This window comes from Lepidochelys olivacea, assembly GCF_965140295.1.
Source record: "Lepidochelys olivacea isolate rLepOli2 genome assembly, chromosome: 9".
Classification (NCBI taxonomy): Eukaryota; Metazoa; Chordata; order Testudines; family Cheloniidae; genus Lepidochelys; species Lepidochelys olivacea.
The window spans coordinates 47,684,371-47,692,058 of record NC_140419.1 but is presented as its reverse complement, the minus strand read 5'-3'; positions in this window follow the sequence as shown (position 1 = coordinate 47,692,058).

Genomic DNA, 7,688 nt, shown 5'->3' with positions numbered 1-7,688 from the left:
GACTGGAGATCTTCAAGGGTAACATTTTTCAAATGTCTAAGTGATTAAGGAGCCAAAGTATCATTGAAAATCCATGGGATTTTTCAGCTTCAAAGTCATGTAGGGCACAATTTTTGAAAATGCCTGAGTCCCATTGTCTTAGGAGACCCTGAAAGCATTTTTGAAAGCAAAACAAAGCTCTTAAATCATCTAGGTACTTTTGTAAACTTTACCCAAATTGCTATCAAATGCACAATGTAAACAAACAGGGGTTCGGAGTGGGAACACTTACTAACTTTTCAGTTCTAGTGACTTCAGTAGATATATTTTCAGACATAATTGTTTTTTTTTGTTTGTTTAGTTCACTATATTCCTTTTTAATTATTCCCCAAACACGTTTCCACAACTAAGGGTTTGTCTTCACCGCAGTGTTGGGTTAAGATATAACTTGTGTTATCCCTAACCCGCTTCCTGTCCACAAATACATCTGTAGCTCTAGTTAAAGGGTGCTTTAAACTCAAGCTAGCTGGCCCGTCTGGGTGTGGGTTGATGTTTGAGTGCGGCTAATGTTCAAGCTAATAATGCAGTGACCTGTTACAGGCTCCAGCTACTGTTTGCACAACTTTTCAGATGCTAAGCCAATTGCATTGTGTAGCTTGCCTGTCATTTTGCACTGTGGCCATTCTTACTTGAACTAGGCTAACTTGACTGTACTAATTCAGGCTAGATGTTGCAGTGAAGATGAGCCCTAAATGTAACAAACAGTGAGCACATCTGTATGTATACCATGGCTAACACTGGGAATCAAATCTGATTTGTTACAAAATAGAGCTCTAGGTGGACTTGAACTCCTGTGGACTGAGATGCTTGGGACTAGATTATCCGACTGGGAGATGGTAATACTTTGTCCTACTGTGCATGAGCTTTGGGCCTGATCCCAGCAAAGATACTTCTTTCTTGATACCTCATTTACTCCTGTAATTCAAATAGAATGGGAACTGAAGATTACAGGTTTGATTGATGCTGATAGCTGTGGTGTCTGTCTGTAGCTACAGTTCATTACATAAGCATGTGTGTGCACATGCCCGCATGTTCAAACGCTCAGCAACCTAACAATGGAAGTAGGCCTGGTGCCTCTATGGGAAAACACTAATGCCAGAGCCATGGAATCTTCCTCTTACTTCAGTCCAGTCTCAGACAGAGTATAGATCTTTTTTTCTCTGCCTTTAAAAGGATACATTGGAAATTCAGGATTGCAAAACATCCCTCTCAAACACTCCTCCGCCACATGTTCTTACCAAAGAAGCAGCCCACATATCATTTGCTAAATCATAGTCATCTCCAACAGTTCATTTTTAGGTTATCATACAGATGAAAATAGCAGATTTCCTATAACTTAATAACAGGACAGACTTGCCAGTAATTGTGTGGGGAACCCTAAAAGCAGTTAATTGGGGGAAGAAATGCCTTCACTTCAAAAAGGAAAACACAATGAACAAAATAAAATCCCTTTGAAACCTGCATAGCAGATTTAGAAACACAACATGAGTGTCCCAAAATAGAGAATAAAACCTACCAAATTAAGATGGTAAACTAAAAATCTTTCCAGATCCTGCAGTTTCTGGCTTCCTGTGTTATCTCTAATCACTATTCCTGTTAGTCATTTCGTGCTTTTGATTTGTAATAGTGATTCCACCAGTTTTTCACTGAACTCTGAGAAAAAAGATGTGCTTCGTTAGTTCCAAATTAGATGTTGTTTCATTAAGTGGATCAAAAGTTAATTGCATAGACTGAGCTATAGCAAACAGTGTTTAGGGAATCTTGAAGCACCAGGAGACAGACTAATTCTTTTAGCTGATTTGTGCAACCCCTAAGAGGGCTAGATAAAGGTGTTTATGAGTGGGGACTTTGAGATCAGTTGTCATCCTCATCTTTTCTGTTCCCTTCATTATTGCTGATGAACTAAAAGTTACCAATTTGTCTGTTGTGCCTCCCTACTTACTTTGCTGTCTCTCTTTTGGGGGGGGCAGGATGCAGTTGAGAAGCAGGAAGGAGATCACCTTATAAAGCCAAAAATATAGTGGGATTAAAATGCCAGAGGAGAAAATCATATTAAGATGCCCTCAGTGGGCTGGGCTAAACTAATGCCACCTCTATTTCCCCATCACCACCCAAAAAATCCACCCAGGATTATACAGGGTCAGAGTAAATAGAATGTATCCAGTATCAGCATGTTTACTTGTGCAGGGATGAATTGAGCCTAGGGAATCTCAAACAGGCAGGCAAAGTGTGAAGCAGAGGAAGCAGTCGAGGATTCGGTCTCTTTTCTCTCACCACATTTTCTACTGGTCCGTGCTGGCACAGCTCCATTGAAATAAATGGAGCTGTGCTGAGTTGCATCAGCAGATTTTGTCCCTTAAATGTGTGTGTGTGTTATCTTTGAAGCATTTGTTACAACGCTGTTTTAAAAGTTAAAAGCGGAAGTGGAGGGCTATTGCTAACTATTGTCTCCTTTTTTTATTTCTGTGCCTGGAGGACGGACAGGAACTGATTACTACCTTTCCTTTCTCAGATTTCTGTATAGTCTGTGTCTGGGATTTCTCCTACAGTGTGTACACATTGGTTGCATCTCTTTAAACCTTATTTCACACCTGTAATACACTTAGCTACATTGTAACTTTCAAAAATTACTATTTTTGAAGACTTAAAAATACACTTGAAAAAAAATATAAACAGGCCCCGCCACCTCTCCCCAAAAGCTAGGAGAGGATAAAATCAGGCTTATAATAGAAATTACCATCTGTCCCAACTTTAATTCTATAGAGTCACTGCTCTGATTCTATAATGCAAGCTTATAGAAAACTTTCCACACCATGTGATGAAATACTATTTTCTGTCCTATGAGACAACCCCCCCCCCCAAAAAAAAACAACCCAAAACCCTGAAAGGCCAAGTTGTATTTATTTAGACGTTGGATAGTTGCAAGAAATTGCATAGCCTTGTTCAGGCTCTTGAGAACTTTAGCTACATGATAATTGTACATGAACTGCGAAGCAGAGAGAGACGTTGCATCGAGGCAAGAAGAGTGTTGGCCTCTAGCTAATGAGCCTGTGAGAAGCAAAGGCTGCTTTAAGCTAAAATTAGTATAATTGCGTCTTTCGGAGCATAATCGAACCTAGCACCGTGTCATGGGTGTTATGGTGCTGCATATAGCACAGCACCTACCTATGTAACTCGTCTCCTGACACACTCTAAATCTGACTAAAACAGTGCGTGTTTCCCCCTACCCATTATACAAAAATTGACTGCATACTGCACTTATGGATACCACTAAGCTTCGCCCACATCAGTGATGTCATTGTTTCCTTAGTAACTATCATACTTCAAATGGGAGAAAAGGCAAAAGACTGTATTTAAAGAAAGAATGTTAACACCGTTGATTCAAAAGCAAAATGGTGTGTGATGGCACTTCTAAAAGTATTGCTCTAAATATTTAATTTCCAACTCATTTCAATTGAGCTTGGACCATTGGATAAGATTCCTACATCCCAGATTTCTTAATGGAGTCAATGGGTACAGTAAATGATCCTCTGAGTATGGAATACAAACACAGACCCGTGCTTTAAAAAAAGATCCACTAATTTTAGGCGGTTCTGTTTACGGGTGCTGGGTCTGACGCACTTTAAAGGCCTGGTTTTCAGAAGTGCTGAGAATCATCCATTCACTGACTTCAGCTGGAGTTGTGGGTGCTTAACGCCCCTGGGAGTCTAGAGCTCAGGGTCCTGAGTTTGGCACCAAGTTACTAAGACACCCAGAAACACTGACCACTTCTGGGACAGTCTGGCCTAGCTGGCTGCAATTAAGCTCAGGGGAAGGGGTGGGTGATGCAGCTGTCACTGGGTGAGCTAAAAAGAAAAGGAGTACTTGTGGCACCTTAGAGACTAACAAATTTATTTGAGCATAAGCTTTCGTGAACTAAAGTGACCAGAAAAGCAGACCCCAAAACCACCCCCCTCCACCACCACAACACAGTACACTCTGCTTAATCACTACTTTATGGAGAGACCTCTGAGGGCACCAAGTTAGCCAAAGGGAAGCAAGCGGCTAGGAATACTGCCTCACTGTGAAAGCGTAGGCTAAAATCCCATTATGTGAATGCATTTGGCTAGTGCCAAAGAGTTATGTGTAAGATTTAAGCAAGTGTAAAATTCTGAGCTCTGCTCTCTAAAATAAAAGCTGCCAAATAAAGAAAAGAGCTGAAATGTGGTCCCTACCACTTTGTCTTCTGTACAGCGATTTAATTGACTTAATGCTTATTAATGGCTTCTTCCCTGTTCAGGCTGGCTAGTTAAATAAGAGTGACAGACCAATTAAGAGAAATATCATGTCACAAAGCAGTATCACCTCTGCTTGGTGCTAATAGGTGAGCACGCCTTTCGCAGCAGTTGTTCCTAGCAAGCCAGCGTGGGAAGTTCTTTTTTAGCTCCTTAGCCCCTTTGATGTCTGAGCTCTGCTTATGGAATATGTTGCAACTAAGAGCTTCGGTTCCATATTACTCTGTTTCAAGTAATTATACCGGAATAAAGTCTCTTATTCCGGACCGAGGGCAGGTCTACACTATGGGGCACAGTCTAAGTTATGCAACTCCAGCTACGTTAATAGTTTAGGTTGACTTTTTGCGGTGTCTACACTGCACTGGGTCGACGGGAGAAACTCTCCCATTGACTTACCTACTGCTTCTCGTTCCGGTGGAGTGCTGGAGTTGACGGGAGAGCGAGCGGTGATCGATTTAGCGGGTCTTTGGCCCCCCAGTGGATTGATCGCTGCGCGTTGATCCCCTGGTAAGTGGAGACCAGCCCTGAGCGTCCACATGGGGAGTTATACCGGTATAGCCTTAGCTATGGTATAATTACTCTGCTGTATCTATGCCAGTCAGTTTCCACATGTAAACAGGCCCTAAAGTGATTTAATTTTGCTTCATCCGGGCACCAATATTTTATGCATTGAGATAAAGTTTATGACATAAGGCTTTTCTGGGTTGCTCCTCAAGCTCCAGGAAAAAAACACCACTTCCTAAACCAGTTATCTTTTTGTCTCTTATTTTGTGAGATTCCTGTTAGCTTTAGAGTAAACTCCTATTCTAACCCTCTGCTGTGTCTCCTCTTTCTTCTTTTATGCATGCTTGTAATTACAGTGATGGAGAGGTATGAAGCTTCTTTTTAATATTGTCCCGCTGGTCATCCCTCCTGGGGGATTAAAGCATCTGAAATTCCCCTAGTCTTGTCCAGAAACATAATGTAGAATGAGCAGGATAAGACTGATTCCACAGGTTAATTCTAGTAGTCTGTAAAAGCCCTTCCCATTTCCAAGGTGTCCAGCTGGAGACTATGCTATTCAGCCGGGAAGGACATGTTACAGCATTTAGTAAACTTCCATGGCTACTATCCTGACTAGTGTAGAAAACAGCTGTTGACTGCTGTCCTAGCTACCTCAACAGGGCTGGGCTGTAGGCATGTGATCAAAGCCCATTGAAGTCAATGGAAAGACACCCATTGATTTCAGGGGGCTTTGGTTCAGGACTTAAGGCACCACTGGTGAAGTCAGAGGGCATTGCACGTAAAGGGAAGAGAGAAGTGACGATGAAGGGCTCCAAGTGGAAAACTGAGCTCAGTACTAAGGGGGTATGCAGTTTTGAAAGGCCTGTCTTTCCTTCATTTCAGTGCCCAGGATGAAAACCTGGTATTTGAGGAGTTTTCTCGTCAACAGCTGCAAGATTTGGATGAAGATGAGAACAAGGCTGTTTCTCCAAATGATGAGTGACTGTGAGAACAGGCTTCTGGAGGAGCTACGGGGTCTGATGGTAGTTACAAACATGTTAGGATGTAGTTTTTTGTTTGTATTAAACTGCCAGGTATTGCTGTTGTAATGTGATCTCTCTAGGTGCGCTGTCAGCAGCAGGGATCGAACTCTGGAACAGTGGATCTAAAGCATGATCCTCTCCTGCCTGGACTAAAAGACCTGGCTTTGTTAGCCAAAGGATGTAGCAGACTCAAACTTCTGTGGTTCAGCCACTAGAGGTGAACAGAGAGGATGAGTCAATGTTTATTTACGATGCTACCAAATAAAAAGGATAGGTGGTTACACCACTTATTAAAGCCAAGCTGATGATGTGTCTGTAGTGTCTGAATTTTCTCCTAGTTTGCTTAGCCTAATGTTAGATCAAAGAGCCACTGACTCAAAAGTTCTGGTTATCCTGACCAACAAACTGCTTGTGTAATCTGAGCAAGGGGAGGAATGGTTTGAAGGGTTACCTAGCCAGTCCTTGGTGATCTGCTAGACCCCCTCAATGGCTTATAAGAAGCTGCTTTTTTTCTTTTCTTTTTGATCACTTTTGCATCTAAATTCTGTCAAGTTCATTGAATAAGATTTGCATTGTGGATCCGGCCCCTGCCATAAAGCATGCAGTTTGCTCCCCTTTCTGAAGGACTGCGATCTAGCACTAGCAAAATCTGATAATGTTTTGTGATCTCATGATTGTTGCTACAATCTTGTTTTTTAAACTGACAACCAGAGCTGTGTCTCTAGTCAGCAGTATATTTTGTAAAACTTATTCTGCACTGCTTGTAATGCTGTGCCACACTGCTCATTTAACGAGGTGGAAAACAGCCACCTTAGTAAAGATGGATGAGCAATCTGCATTTTGCATTAAACCAGAGGTTTTACCCCATTGACCAAAACTCCTGCACACAAACAGGAATTGACATAACAGATCAGACCAGTAGTCCAGTACACTGTCTGACGGTGGCTAGTATTGGATGCTTCCGAGGCAGGTACAATAAAACCCCAAGCTGGACAATTAAGTAATAATTTTTCCCATGGGCAGGTTTCTTCCTAACATCCATCTGTTAGAGACTGGCTTGTGTGCCCTAAAGTATGGGTGTATTCTTCCAAACTTTAGATTTTTTTAAAGATACTATCTGTTGTTTCTCTGCATGGTTTCATTATCCATATAACTGTCTAAACATTTCTTGAATCTTGCTGAACTCTTGGCCTCAGTGATAGCTTGAGGCAATGAGTTCTACTGGCTAACTGCTTTGTGTGTATATATAGAAATATCCTTTTTGGTTCTAAATATGATGCCTGTCAATTTAATCAAATGTCACTGTACCAGGGTGCCTTGCCCATTAAGAGCTCAAAAGTGAGGCCACCTAACCCCAGTTACTAAGAAAGCACACAGGAGCAAGGGTTACCTGATTCCCCTATAAAGAGCAACAAGAAAAAGCCAGGCTGCTAGTCCTGCATAGGGAGAGTGAGTTCGTTCCCAAGAAGAACAGACTGGCAGATAGAAGCTGCTGGAGTGAGCAGGCGTTGGCAGAGAAACCTGGGGAGCAGGGAAATGGACTGGAGAATTTTGTTGAATGTTTTGTTAATTTAACAAACCAGAACCAGAGAAGGGCTGTGAAGGGACAAAAGGGTTTGTGATTTACTGAAAAAGTCCCTTGAAGGGGGAAACTGAGGCATGGGGCTATCCCAGAGGCTAGGTGGGAGGTTCTTGGGAGACCGTCCAATGACAGTCCGCAATTTAATTTCTCCCTCCACCATGACCATGTCCTGTATGGTGATCTCAGATTCACTAATATGGATCTCTGCTTCCCACTCCAGGAATGGGAAGATAGCTGAACTAAAACCCAGATAACAGGAAGGACCCT